Raw genomic sequence first — 15,509 nt, forward strand, 5'->3', positions numbered from 1 at the left:
GAGGAAGTTGGAACGTCTGATCAACAAGTTGTTTTTGCTGATACATCGGACATGAACACAAGCGTTCGGAGAAGTAATAGGACTCGCATACCAAAATCTAAATACCTATGGCATCTAGATGGTCCCGAGGTCCTCATAGTAGCCGAGTCAAATGACGAGCCTACTAATTACAAATCTACTATCTTAGATCCGGAATCTGAGAATGGCAGGATGCCATGAACGCCGAGATGCAATCCATGCGTGACAATCAAGTCTGGAACTTGGTTGAGCTACCCCCAAGTGTCGGGCAGTAAGGAGCAAGTGGATCTTTAAGAAAAAATTGACATGCATGGAAATGTACAGACTTATAAAGCACGGCTAGTACCGAAAGGTTTTACTCAAACTCAAGGTATTGACTATGATGAAACCTTCTCGCCCGTTGCTATGACTAAGTCGATAAGGATATTACTTGTCATAGCCGCGTACTATGACTACGAGATATGGCAAATGGATGTCAAAACTGCTTTTCTTAATGGACATCTTTCTGAAGATGTCTATATGGTTCAGCCTGAAAGTTTTATCGATCCTAAATATCCTAATAGGGTGTGCAAACTGAATAAGTCCATTTATGGACTTAAACAGGCATCTCGCAGCTAGAATCTTCATTTTGATGAGAAAATCAAAGAGTTTGGTTTTATCAAAAATGAATATGAGCTTTGTGTTTACAGAAAGGCTAGTGGGAGCACTATATCATTCCTCATCTTGCATGTAGATGATATACTGATCATTGGAAACAACATCCCTATGCTTAAAGAAGTTAAGAACTAGTTGGGCTCTTGTTTCACAATGAAAGATCTTGGTGAAGCTGCTTATATTCTATGAATTAAGATCTACCGAGATAAGTCTAAGCAGCTTCTAGGGCTGAGTCAATGTACATACATAGACAAAGTAATGGCACGCTTCTCTATGGATAACTCCAAGAAAGGAGCTCTCCCCATGGCTAAAGGAACCGTGTTGAACAAATCGTAATCTCCGGCAACGGACATTGAAACTAAGCACATGCAAGCAATTCCATATGCTTCAGCGATTGGTTCTATCATGTATGCTATGTTATGTACTAAACCTAACGTCTCGTATGCACTAAGCATGACTAGTCATTTTCAGCAGAACCCTGGCATTTCCCACTGGACTGCTGTGAAGAACATTCTGAGGTACCTGAAAGGACGAAAGACATGTTCTTGGTGTTTGGAGGAGTGGAAGAAGAACTCATTGTAAGGTGTTACACTGATGCTAGCTTCTAGAATGACCGAGATGTTTCTCGCTCACAATCTGCTTGGATGAAGAAATTCATAGCCCACCTCGATCTTGTTCCAAGTTTTCTGAAACCGATCGACGTAATCTGTGATAACACAGGAGCCATTGCTCAAGCCAAAGGAGCTCAGATCTTATCACAGGGCCAAGAACATTCTAAGTAAGTTCCACTATATACAGGATATACTGGAACGAGGAAACATCATAATAAGCAAAGTAGGCACAGATCAAAACCTAGCTGACCCGTTCACTAAACCGATGACTCGGGACAAGCATGATCATCACAGAGATGCTATCGGTCTTAGATTAGCTAGTAGTTTATTTTGATTTAGTATTTGGATGTGTGAACATTTCAAGAAGTTATACTTTAAGTTCTCTTTGATTTAATGGTTAAATACAAATGTTGAATAATATAACTGTGTTCGATTTTAATATGTTTAATCCATGAATATTGTACTCTAAATTATCCGTAGTCGCTCAGACTCGTGGGGACGACTTTGAATTAAGACTATTCTGACTTTGGACTCAAGGAGTTGACTTCCAAACTCACAGACCTCATTATGAATGACGTTGGATGTAACTCGCATCAAATCATCTTCATGGATCTTAGTCATAAGATGTTTTGATACTGGTATACTCATTTAGTATCCTCAGACCTGAGATACATATTAGAACTTTCGTTTACCAAAGGTTATTCTTTGCTCAGTGTCAACCGCTGTCGCGTGACTGCCAGCTATAAAGGCATTGGTTGGGAATGATCTGAAGTTCAGTGGGAGTTGTATGTAATCATGATGGGATTCTGTAGTCTTACATGATATGTAATAGTTAGACATCTTGACGTCCTCGTTGATTCAAACTGGTAAAGTGTGAGGCCTCACTTAAACTAACTGTGTGTTTGATTGGACCACTTTGACTCTAGATCGAGAACTATAATGATTGAATGCCATATGAGATTGAACCTGATCCATGTCTCATTGTTCAATTGATGTCTTATACAGAAAGGATAAATGACAACGATTACCATAAATTCGTTATCTTGCAATAGTGTATTCCAAGATTATTTTGGTTAATGAATTTAAAATGTTATAACCTGTTGGGGGCAGTTATGTGTAGCTTGAGCACCGCTGGCTGTCAGTATTGAGTAAGTTAACCAGAAACCATCCAAGTGGGAGACTGTTGGAATTATGGACCGGTTCGGGTAAGTCAATACGACCAACCGGGTTATGACCCATGAGAGTTACACTGTGAGGTAACGAACCATTAACCCACTTAAGTTAGTTAACCGGGTTAGACACTTTAACGAGAAAAAAATTACATGGAGCGGGCTTTGGAGTAAGAATTGGACTTGTTGGCCCATTAGGTCTATAACTAATGAGATTAGTTAAACCTAATAAGAGGCTATATAAATATATGATGTTTTAATAACCTGACAACTAATCCTAACAAGTCCATCTCATCCTTCCTCCATCTAACAACCGGCCACTTACTTCACCGTCGGCGCCTAACCAGCCACCGCCGCCTGTCTGCCACCGCTGCCTGTCCGCCGCCTGCTGTCGCCGACCGCCGCTGTCCGTACACCACCACCGCTGCCGTTGCCGTCGTGCACCGCCACCGTTGGTTGTTGATCTCATTGTGTCACCTAGCTCGGTTCGTTAGCCTTCGGTGTCTCAACCGGTTAATTATTAACCAAGGTAAAGTTAAATATATTGTTAGTTTATAATTATATATTTAATGTTTTTGACTCGTACTCGTATTGTCTGTAACCGGATCCTGTCGGGTTTAGTTTTTAGTGCTGATTAATTATATATATTCCGCTGCGTATAATTATTAATTAATATGATTAATTATTATTTGTCACGTTTATTGGATTTAATAAACAAAATTTTAACTGATCACCACTGAAACTCAACAATATCTAAAAAATAATTAAACCAATAGTTAATTATTAATTAAATTAAGTTTTGTGTTAATTAATATGTTCATGAAGAAGTAAGCTATATGATATCTGTTTTTGAAGTACTTGTTTCACGTTACAACAAAATGCCGAAAGAATTGAAATATATGTCTTTGATAACTAACTATACAAATATATAAGACAGAATATTTATCAAGAACAGCCCCATGGACACCATGGAAACAGTGGCGGCCCAACATTTTTTGAGGCCTCAAGCTAATTATAAATCTTGGGGCTTTTTTAAAAAGCTTTAATATAAATTTCCTTCTTCGTCGGGGCTTCATACCGACAATGATAAACCAAAAGTTTAAAATCTCATTTTTCTGATTCAGTTAAAGCCTCCTAAGTCTATTTTGTATTTTTTACATAACCAGATTCATAAGTTCAATATCAACATTAAAAGTAGTGTTTTCATCGAAACAGAAGGTAAACGAGCACCGAGCAGTGCCGATTTAACCGTTTAACAAGTAGCAAACAACATTGTAGTGTAAATGGCAAATAAATGATATAACCTCAATATTGAAGTAACAATATATAATAACAATTTGGCATTTTCTAAACTTCTAATACATTAAAATTGGGCATGATTAGCATAGATTATAAATTGCCAAATTATTATATATATAAAGGCATAAAGTTATATGTTAAACTAACCTTAGATTGCAAACTCTAATAATAATTTAGTAAACGCATTTGACACATCCAATTTCAAAATCTCAGAGACCAGCAAATCACACGAAGCCAAATAAATGGCACAGACTAAACACTCTATGCACTCCTGAACCAGTGAACCTGCAAATCAAAATAAAAATCGCAATTGGCGATTCAATTAACGGCACACCATTCGAAAATCCAAAAGTAGACTTCAATGACGAATTAAAAATAGAAGAATATGAGAATGCGAGTGTAAACATAGGATATGAGACTTACAAGTAAATAAAGATGAACTTGACATAAATTTACAACTAATATTAGCAATTAATAATTTCATTAATTTCAGTTTCAATTTCCATAAACTTCTTGAAATAGTGTGGCCACCTACTTGGAATGTACCATAAATTAGCTTCAGTTCCTAATCTTCCTGGCTTTAGTTCGACAGCAAAAAAAATACCTAATGTTTATTATTATTATTTTTTTTTTAAATTGGGGGCCTTTGTATTTTGGAGGCCTAAAGCTCTAGCTTGGCCCGATAAAGCTATGGGCCGGCCCTACATAGAAACATGCATGTTCTTGCAAAATATCTTAGAAGAATAGACCAACAGCTTCAAGAAATCTACAATAACTTTAAGGTACCTTTTATTATCAACATAAATAATATTAGATATAACTAATTAATACCTTCTTTGAATAATTAATCAATCTTCTAGAGATTGAGATTCATGGCAACTCTCTGAGACAAAAAAAATTGGGTTCTTGCAGACAGAACCTGCACTAGTGTTGTAGCCTTGTAGGTGAAGAATGAAAATTATCTATTTATTTGATTTTTTTTTCATGAGAAAAGTGAAGAAGAGCTAGGGAAGGTGGTGGGGTTAAGAAGGAAAGACACCACATGCAATCACATGGGCGTACATGTCAATCCCTCATAAAAACCCTAGAGGGAATACTCAAAATCTTCCACTATTTACACCTGTTTTTAGTTAATGGAAATAAATGTATTGTTTTATAATTAATATATTTTTTTATAATTCAAACCGGCATTAACACTCTCATGTTATAGCGGCGACATAAACAATTTATTTGATTCAATCTATAATATATATATAAATGAAAACCTTAAAATCCTATGTGTCGTGATGTGGTCGCTTCCCCCTTTTATGGAAGCCATCAAATTTCTTGATTTTTAAATGGAGGCCTCTTATTGATTTAACTCAAATTCATGGGTATAGGTCTTACCAAAACCAGATAGCTCTTAAACGAATTATAACATCTCATTAAATTAAAAATTAATCTTACCAATTATTTGATATGAAAATCCTATAAAATAGGGATATACTAAAATTTAATATCCAATTTAAAAAGAAAAATATATTATTTATAATTAATAAACAATATTTGATATGAAAATCCTATAAAATAAGAATATGCTAAAAATTAATATCGTATTTTATTTAAAAAAAGATATTATTTATAATTAAGAAACAATTATATAATAAAGAAAATAAACGGGTAATGGGTATCATCAAACCCAGATAGCTTTTAAACCAGATTATAACATATCATTTATTTGTGAAACCATTTCATCATCAAACCTCAAGTATATTAATTATTAACTTTCTTACAATAAATAAAATTAAAATCCAAATGTACATATATAAATATTAAAAACGAATAATGTAACAACCCCCGTAATACGGGGGATAAATTCTAGTTATTGTATATTTCAAAACTATTTTAGTTAAATAGATTCTCCTATACCTTTTAGAAGGATTTGATTGATGATTGTGTTTTTATATCTATCTCTACCTATTCTAATAAAATAAAATAAATAGGGACACTTGTCATGTTTTGGTTAATTCTTACAATTTTTTTCCCTCCAAAACAAATATACCCTAATATATGTAATAAATCAATAATTATTCACTTTCCTTTTACACTATATTTATATAATATCTATATATTTTTATAAATATAAATATTAACATACTATTTTACTATATATTTCAAAATACTTGATGAATTTCAAAAATCAACAACAAATCATATTTCTCAAATGAAAATTGTTTCGGGTTTTTTGTGGAAGTTAAATTTGATTTTATGGGTCAGAAGTTGGTAAATAGATTGTTTCGTACAAGTTAACTACATTTAGGTCAAAATTTGTTACGGGTCAAAAATGAAATTTTGAGTATTTTTAAAAGTTTGAGAATGCAAAATAAATTTATCGTCAAATTTCTTATGGGTTCAAAGTGTTGACTTTAAAATGTCAAAAGTATGAAAGTTAGAATTTTAAACACGATCGGATTTCAAGTTTATTTTTAAGGGCATTTTTTGAAATAATCAAAAGGTTCGGGATTTGGCAAATTGATTATTTTTACCCCAACTATTAAAATTTAAGAAAAGATTGCAAACACTTTCGACATGCCACCCCTATGCTTATCAATGCTTCTAACTTTTTTATCAAATTTGAAATATTTATGTCAACATTAATTTTTCCTTCAATGGTGATCAGAACGTTGTATGGGAAGCATGTCATGCAAAACTATGCTCAAATGAAACAAAATATTCACAAAATTGAATTGGTTAACATATTATTTTTTATGTTGTCATTATGACAAAGTCGAGAAGCCCTCTGAAACTTATCAAAATCTTTTTTATGGTGTAGCTCAGAAAAACATAGTTCTTGAAGAACATCCATTGCTACAATTTAATATCCAACTTTCCTCTGATGGGTGGTAAATTGATAAATATATCAATAAAGGTAACGTTTTTTTTTTGTATTTAGGCTGAGTGGTTAGAACTGCTATTGTGTGAAAAGTCTTATTTTCAAAATTGGTTCATAACCAAAATCCTTTCAATTATACATATATGATACCGAGAATGAATTTTTCAACAGAAAGAAGCATTCTCGGGTACGATTTTGCACGGATATTTTTTTTATTAAGCTCATTTAAAAAAAAATTATTTTGTGATATAAATAAAATAAATTTATGTACACATTTTATAGATACAGGCAAAGATGTAATACATTTTTTTTCATATACGCTATGTAATTATTTGTTTTACTTATAATTTTATAATTTGAATTATCCCGTGCGTAACACGAACTCTAAAACTAGTTTATGTATTTAAGTGTAAGAAGATACTATATATGGTTTACAATATTATATGTGTGTGTATTTAACTATGTTAATAGTTCATTGTTTTGTTATTGCTAGATAGTGTCAAAATTGATTCGTTTTTGCCGATAAGCTCCAATTGCATCATAGGCATTACAAAAAAAAGGGTTCTTTTTTTATACTTATAGTTATTATCTTCATTTTGATAGTTTCTACTATTACATGGATTATACCAATTTACACAAATACCCCGACGATTTCCACTCGTTAAGACATAGAGTCCACTAAGCGTATTTTGAGTTGGTGCAGAAATGGGATCTCCAATACTCTTTGTTTTGAAGTCAAGGTCTTTCTAGAAGCAGCATGCGTTCCATTCTTTTCAGATTATATCAAGAGTTAATAGCCATTTTAGTCCTGTGGTTTGCTACTTTTGCCACTTCAATCCAAAGTTTGAAATTTTGTCAATTTAGTCCTTATAGTTTTAAACATTAGCCAATTACGCCCCCTGTTTAACAGCATCCAATTATGCCGTTAGTTTTAGGGGTATTTTTGTCTTTCTCCTGTTTATATTTAGTTAATGGTCAGTTTCGTCCCTGTGGTTTGATGCTTTTGCTACTTCAGTCCAAAGTTTGAAATTTGTCAATTTTATGTTTAATTTATTCAGATTTTTTTTCTTTTTTTTTGCTACATCAGTCCATGTTGGAATTCATTGGTAAAATGGTCAGAGTAATTCCCTAAAACCGAACTATACCGAAAAAACTAAAATCGTTTATCTAATTAATGCATAAAAGTTAGGGTTTAGAGATTAACATATCATAGCAAACATCTGGGTCGAAATCAACATCAGGAGGTCGAATATCCCGCATTTCCATGTTTGCTCAAGAAATCAATGCACTAAATCGTATGTGTGTTCTTCAAATCATGGTATTGTTCTTGAAATCGTCGAATTCAACCCTAGAATTGTAGTCAATATGAAGAATTCAATAACAACACCACGATTTAAAGAACACACATGCGATCTAGTGTATCGATTTCTTGAGCAAACTTGGAAATGCGGGATATTCGACCTCCTGATATGATTTCGACCAAGATATTTGCTACAATATGTTAATCTCCAAACCGTAACTATTATGCATTAACCAAATAAACGATTTTAGTTTTATCGGTATAGTACGGTTTTAGGAAATTACCTTGACCACTTTACCAATGAATTCTACCATGGGGGAGAGTTTAGAAAATGCCTAGAAACTAAATACGAGGGGGTATGATTATTGTTATCGACAGAGTAAACGTAAACCTGTTTTGGTCGATGCTCGATGGTTTTGGGTTTGGATTATGCTTTTAAGGGCTATAAACAAAAATAAATAAATAAATAAAAATAAATAAATAAAACTAAACAAATTAAACATAAAATTGAAAATTTTTCAAACTTTGGACTGAAGTAACAAAAGTATCAAACCACAGGGACGAAACTTACCATTAACTAAACATAAACAGGAGAAACACAAAAATACCCCTTAAACTAACAACATAGTTGGATGCCGTTAGATGAGAGGACGTAATTGGCTAGTGTTTAAAACTATAAGGACTAAATTGATAAAATTTCAAACTTTGGACTAAAGTGACAAAATTAGCAAACCGGGGGAAAAAAATAGACAATAACTCTTATATCAATAGTTTTTTGTTTATGAGATTTATTATGTATAGTTATTGTTGTCGTACACAGCTTTAGTTAAAAATTAATGAAAATAATTATAATTATAATTTTTATGAATTGTCATCAAATGTCCATCTTACATTTTATAAGAATTATCACCGGTTATACAGGATATATGAACCGAATGATTTTGTACAAAATATGAAATTATAAAACACTTTAAAATATTTTAGCTTTTAAATAGAACATTGTAATTCGATATAAAAACAAATTATGGAATATGAATTACACATCCAAAAATATGAAATCACCACCACTGTCGTCACCTTGGATCACCATCCCCTCTCATGTGGACAGTAACATTCTTGAACTGTTAAGAAACCCAAACAAAAAGTAGACATAAAAAACTAAACCACGCACGTAAATTGCGGCACATTAACACGCAAAAATTAGACCGAGATGTAAAACATAGAAAAATAAAAGTTTATTAGGATCCGCGCGTTGTGATGGGGCTGTTAAACAGAATATTGGTGTAAAAACGTTAAAAAATACACACGCACTGCAGCGTGTTAACTCGCAAATTTTAGACTGGCACTCTAAACAAAAATTGTAAAATATAAAAAGTATAAGAGACTAAAGTTGAAAGTGAAAAAGTGTTGGGGTTAAAATTAAAAAATAGTTTGTGACAAATTTGTTAACTTGAAAAGTATAGAGGTTGAAAGTAAAAATATTAAATTTTTTCTTTAAATTACAAAGCACATTGTCCAACCATTAGTGCATATCAAAACTTGCTAATTATATATATATATATATATATATAAATTTATAATATAACAATTTCGAGGAAGTTGTGCATCTTGGTGTGTACATTGTGAACAAGGTTTGTATAAAATTGGTGAGCTTAATCCCTTACACCTGTTTTTACACGTGTTCCGCTCTTGCACAACTGCTGTAACATTCGTTAAATTTCAAACCTTAAAACCCGACCAGTTTAAAATTTTAATTTTTTGGTCTATTGTTATTTAATCAAATTAACAAATTTATTATTGATCTTTCATTTTATTTTACGACGTCCGAATTAGTTTCGGATAAAGTAACAATAAATTATTTAATTATTTCTTTTATATATTTATTTAACTATTCAAAATATACGAATCTAACACTTAACTAAACATTTGACCATCTTTGCACCCACCTCAAAGACCAATGACTATTTTGCAAGACTTATCAATTTAAAAATAATTCTTCCTTCTCTTTCCTTCTAAACTCACGGCCAACACCACCCCTAACCCATTTCTTGTTCCATAACTTTCGGCCAAATCAATGAAATTGATTATACCAAATCATTCTTTAACTTGAGCCGATCCTACCGACACTGTAATTATAGAAATCAATGACCAATTTACAGCTAACAAACTCGTTTTAAAAAGCTTAATAACCGCGGATACCTCTGACATCTTTACACTATATAAACGCTATCAAAACTCAATTAAACGCACGCACACCATCCTTATACCAGCGCCACTAAGAACCCTATCTCAATGTTACCCAAAGAAGCCATTTGAAACCTGTTTCGCATTCAAGTTGGCCGAAAACTTTAATCAGCCGTGCACCCTCAATTCATCTACTATTCCGGTAATTGATATATGGTTTACACTCGTTTTTATGTAATTAACAAAACCCCCCAAATCAACTATATCAAACAACGATCAATTGAACCATCTTGAATTTCTAGGGTTTATTTAACAAAGGGGGTAAACTGGGATGTCTATTTATATATTTTCGTTTCCATCTAGTAACCAGATTAAGACGCTGGCCACATCTAGTAACCAGATTAAGACGCTGGCGTAATGGCCAGCGCTAGTTATGTTAAAACATGAGAACCGGCCTGGGGTGCGAGTTCAAGTCCCCCAGGCCCGGTTTTTGGTATTTTTATTTTTATAAACCTTTTATTTGTTAAATTATTATTAGTATATACCTATAAGGTTAAATAAATATTATTCTTAACAAAACCAAGCCCCGAGCTATCTTTTTCCGAATTTTTTTTCCGACATCTATATATGCTATATACAAATGCATATATACATATACAAAGATATACATTTTATTATACATGTAATTGGAGTTTAATAAATATATATAATTCCTCTTATATTAAAGTAAACTAAACTCGCTTAAAGATTAAACAATTTTTCCTGTTAATACATGTGTATAACACTTTCAATAATGATTAACATTTATACTTTTTATTAAGCATTTATATAGGTGTTATAATAATTAATTAATGTCGGTTATGCATTATAATGTTTTTTTTATAAATACCTACATATAGTACTAATACTAATAATATTAATACATTTAGATAAACATCATATTTAACAACAATAAAATAATATTAATACTAATAAATAAATATAATCCAATAATAATAATAATAAACCGAGCTAGATTGTAGGTTCAAATAATTGATCCCGTTAATAAATATACTAGCGTATAACATCCTTTTTTTTATCAAACATATTATATATAATTCCGTAGTTAATTAATATTGATTATTTATAATGTTCATTTATTTATAAATACATGCACAACACTAATAATAATAATAATAATAATAATAATAATAATAATACAAATCATTAATATGTTAATCTCCAAATTTAATTTTAACAATTAAACTAATAGATCGTTAATCTCAAAACACCGATCAATATCAAATACGTTATAACTCTTATTAATATTTCGTTTATAATTGATTAACATTATATTTAACAACTAGGAATTTTTGTCGGCAAATCTCGAGGAGCTCCATCGTTTTCACTTTAATTATTTGTTGTCATTTCATCTTCATTAATCCACTCGCTAAAAGGTAAGTAATTCACATCCCCTTTTTACCATTTATATTTTGGGGGAGTTATGCGTTCACAACTCAATCATTTTATTTCACTACAATTCTATTATTTGCGTGATATGATATTGCTCAATTAGTTATACGTGCAAATGAGACTATGTGTTTATTTTATGTTTTGGTGGTTAGTTGATCGATGTCGAAAGGTCAATCAAAAACATTTATAAAAATTACCTTTACTATCTAGGGCAAGTAAGGTGTCGAGTCCACAGGGATTCAGTGGAAAGTACTAATCAAGTTCAATACTTAGTAACTAACTATGCTAGGTGGACAAGCGATGTCGAGCAGATTAATTATTGCTTTAGTTGTAAAACAATTAAAAGAAAAGTAACCAAACCCCAGGTTTCAGGTTGTGAAGCAACTAGACCAATTGATTAAACTTATTTGAAAAACTCGTTTGCTTACACCTATAATCAAAAGACTAGATATTTGACCTCGCTTATCGTCAAAACTTAATCTGAACAACTGGTTTAGTTGAATAATAACCTAATTGATTACCAGTTTTAGGGTTTGATAAATGTAAGTGATTTAATGGCTAGAGATAAATGGGTCAATGACTCTAAGAACCTAATCCTAAAAGTTGATGACCACAAACCAATTACTGATAAAATCACAAAACATTGAATTACGAAAAACTGTTGAATGCAAAAACAAACATCCAATATTATGGTTCAGAATACCAAAAAGTATTGCTTACAAACACAACCCTACTCCCAGAGATGGTCACGGAAGCTTTAGCTTGCATCTTCATCTTGAATAGTTTGATTATGGTATAGAACGATGAAAGCATGGATGATTGTGGTGATTAGTAGGTGTTAGGATGGTGGAAAATGGCTTCCTAGTACCCCAAAACGGTTGGGGGAAGTCTCATCTTCGTAACCCTAAGGTTATATTTATATATGGACGGAGAAACCTAAAATTCGCGTCTTTTTACGAACTAGGCCGCAATTTGTGCCCATAAGACTGCAACTTGCGGCCTCTCTTCCAAAATTGACTGATCAGCGCCCCTGCTTGCGATGATAGCCCCCCTTGCACTGTTTTGCCCATAACTTCTTCATTATAGCTCTATTTTACGCACCGTTTTCGGCTACGTCTTCGTATTCAAATTCTCTATCATTCCATGCAATAAAATCTTCAATTCCATTTCATTTCATATGCGCCAATTTAGCTCCTTTAAGCTCCACTCACCTGTAAATGTAAAACCACTCAAAGTCATCGTGCCCAAGACATATAAACACATAAAACACACGATATAACTTACTTAAAACACATTATTTCACCCACACATCATTAGTATCTCATCCTCATTCTCATTAGTATGATCATACACCGTCGGATTAGCTCGTTATATATGTGATTCGAGTGAAAAGACAATTTTTATATTTATTGTTATGCTAGTTGTAGTAGTTCATATTTATCACAAGGAATTGTCATTTTCAATATTATATGTATTCAAAAACCTTAATTACTTGCTCAACTTTATGTTGTCAAACTATATGTTTTCACGCATGGCGCAGGTAGCTATATTGGATGAAGCAAGAGATTAAAGAGTAGATTGGAATTTAGGTTGCATGAGTAATAAAGACGGATTTTGTTCTTATTTATTTAAGTTGTAATGTTATTTAATTCGAGACAATGTTAGTGTTTTTGCATACTTGAATTATAAGAAATAATTTAGATATTAACATGTGTATTTACTTTGGTGTCTTTTGAGCTATGATACAATTATGTTGCGCTCCGGCATATTCCGCCTTAGGTTGGGGTGTGACAACTGCCCTCTATGTTTCCATCTAAAACCTAAATTGAAATTGAAATCTTTTTTTGTTGGTTTCTTTCTTGATGATCAATCAATATCTTGGTTCATCATGTCCACCGTCTATTTCTCTATTCTTTTGGATTTTTGCAATCAAGAAGCTATCAATATCACAATCGTTATGTGATTGATATAATGCTTAATATACAAATATCCCGTGTATCTTTTATATAATATTTTACTAGTTTATGTTTGATTTTTGTTAAGATTTGTATACTACTAACTTATTTGAATAATATAGGTTCCAGGACTTACTCATGTTTAAAAAGGGCAAAAAAGAGCTAAAACAAGCCAAACCGGTGAACCGGAGCATCAGAATTGAACTGGACCGCATCAGGAAACGAACCAGACCGGTCAGCCCCCCTTCATCGAAAGCGTCGCGCGACCGGGAGGCAAAAATAATTAGGTGACCGTAAGGAAACTTGATTTTTAATACTTGTGTGCGTTAAAACTTATTAGAAACTCATAGGTGCCTCTTGAGAAGGGCTAGGGGTCCTGTTCGGGTTTTCTCTTATGTGTCTATTTTACGATCCCAGACCATAACTAAATATTTTTCCGATTAATTAATAACCGAAATTTAGGGGATTCTAGCCTAGGTAGTTATCTCATCATCATCTGAATTAAGTCCAAGTTCTAAGTTTAGTCTTCTTTAGTTTTTTTAATCAGTTTAACTTAGTTTAAAATTAGTTTATTAGTAAAACCCCCCTTAAACAAATAATAAATAAATAGTCGTGTCTGTAGTTTAGTCTAATTTAGCTAGTTTACGTAATTAAAAGAGTCTCGTGTGTTCGATATCCGTACTTACTTAGTTGTACTAGAGTCGACCGGTTCACTTGCCGGTTAGTAGTTTAGTTAAGTTTAAGAGTCTAGAATTTATTACTTAGTGTCTAGATTAGCGTAATTTTAGTTAACAATATTAAACTAATTTTAGCACATCAAGTTTTTGGCGCCGTTGCCGGGGACTCTTAGCGATTGCGTTATTAGCTTTGATTATATTTGTCTGCTACATACGTGCTACGTATTTTGTTTTGTTTTGTCTTTTGAGTCGTAGGAGTCTAATTTATTTAGTCTAATTTTAAGATTAGTTTATTTATTCTTAGTTTTATTTTAGTATTTACATAGAGTCTACTCAGTTGGTCTTGTGTTTTTTTCAGATTTAAGCCACATCTTCGTTCGCAAGGACCGCCTGCGTTAAAGTTAGAAGCCATTTCATCATCACCAATCACCATAGATTCTCCACCAAAGTCATCACCACACAGTTCACCGCCATCGAGTCCCAGAACCATTCTCGATATTCAAATGGCCGACAACCGAACCGTTTACCAACAAGCTTACGAGGGTTTCGACGGAGACCACTTGCCCATCATCACCCCCATAATCGATAACCCTAATTCCTGGCAGATTCCCTCTTATGTCATAGCCAATCTCACCCAGAGTAATCTATTCCATGGCCGTGACAATGAAGACGCACTAGCGCACATCAGCCGTCTCACCTATGTGCTCAGAACGTTCAATTTACAATGTGCTAATGAAGATGCCACTTGGCTCAATTCACAACCTGCTGGAGCATTCACTACTTGGGAAGCATTGCGTACCGCTTTCTTGAAGAAATACTTCCCGCCTGCCAAAGCATCTCGTCTCCGAGATCAGATTCATTCTTTCCATATGGAGCCGGACGAGCCGTACTATCAAGCTTGGGAGCGTTTTCAGAGTTTATTGGCCCGTTGTTCACAACATGGTTTTACTCCGTGGGCCCTTGTTGAGAAGTTTTACAATGGGCTGACATATGAGACTCAGGCTAGATTTGACACTGCTGCTGGAGGTAATTTAATGGATAAGAAAAGTGTAGTTTAGTGTAATGAATTGTTTGAAAGTTTTGCCCAGTCCAAGTTTGCTAAAAAGCCACGTCACGGGAATTCAAATCCCGTCACCAGTACACCCTCATCCGTCCGAGGTGTGCACCAGGTTAATCTGGATACTAGTGTGGCGACTGTCTTAGAGAGTCTAGCTAGTGAGATTAAAAAACTTAAGGCTAAGGTAGATAAGTGCGAGTTGTGTAGAGGGGTGCATGGGACTTTAGATTGTCCGTTGATAAGTCAGGAACGGGTAGAGTT

At 33.2% G+C, this 15,509-nt stretch overlaps 1 non-coding gene across 1 annotated transcript; it reads right to left on the reverse strand.

Annotated features, from left to right (window-relative positions):
• Positions 1–15,030: 15,030 nt before the first annotated feature.
• On the reverse strand, positions 15,031–15,137 carry LOC143615459 (small nucleolar RNA R71). Its single transcript, XR_013150479.1, has one exon. It is a non-coding gene; the product is annotated as a small nucleolar RNA R71 (small nucleolar RNA).
• Between the last annotated feature and the right edge of the window lie 372 nt (positions 15,138–15,509).

The sequence above is a fragment of the Bidens hawaiensis genome, unplaced genomic scaffold (assembly GCF_021521415.1).
Source record: "Bidens hawaiensis isolate Kalapana, Puna unplaced genomic scaffold, B.hawaiensis_p1.1 tig00043016_1, whole genome shotgun sequence".
Lineage (NCBI taxonomy): Eukaryota > Viridiplantae > Streptophyta > Magnoliopsida > Asterales > Asteraceae > Bidens > Bidens hawaiensis.